The following is a 451-nucleotide window of genomic DNA, read 5'->3' on the forward strand; positions in this document are numbered from 1 at the left end:
GCTGCACGTGCGCCAGGGTGCATCCCGACTCTTGGCTTCCACGCAGGCTGGTACCGGAAAGCGTTGAGGAAGGGTTTGTCAACAGGGTAAGCCCACAGTTCTGCCTTCCCTGATCATACTGGGGCTGGGGGAAGAAAGGATCAAGAGCAGCCCTGCTGAGAGGGACATGGGGGCGCTGGTGGATGAAAAGCTGGACATGAGCCGGCAATGGGCACTGGCAGCCCAGGAGGCCAACCATACTCTGGGCTGCATCAGGAGAAGTGTGGCCAGCATCGAGGGAGGGGATTGTGCCCCTCTGCTCTGCTCTGGGGAGACCTCCCCTGGAGCCCCGCGTCCAGCTCTGGAGCCCGCAGCACAAGGAGGACGTGGACCTGTTGGAGCGGGTCCAGAGGAGGGCTACAAAAATGATCCGAGGGCTGGAGCCCCTCTGCTATGGGGACAGGCTGAGGGG

Source organism: Egretta garzetta, unplaced genomic scaffold, assembly GCF_000687185.1.
Source record: "Egretta garzetta isolate BGI_Z169 unplaced genomic scaffold, ASM68718v1 scaffold60, whole genome shotgun sequence".
NCBI lineage: Eukaryota > Metazoa > Chordata > Aves > Pelecaniformes > Ardeidae > Egretta > Egretta garzetta.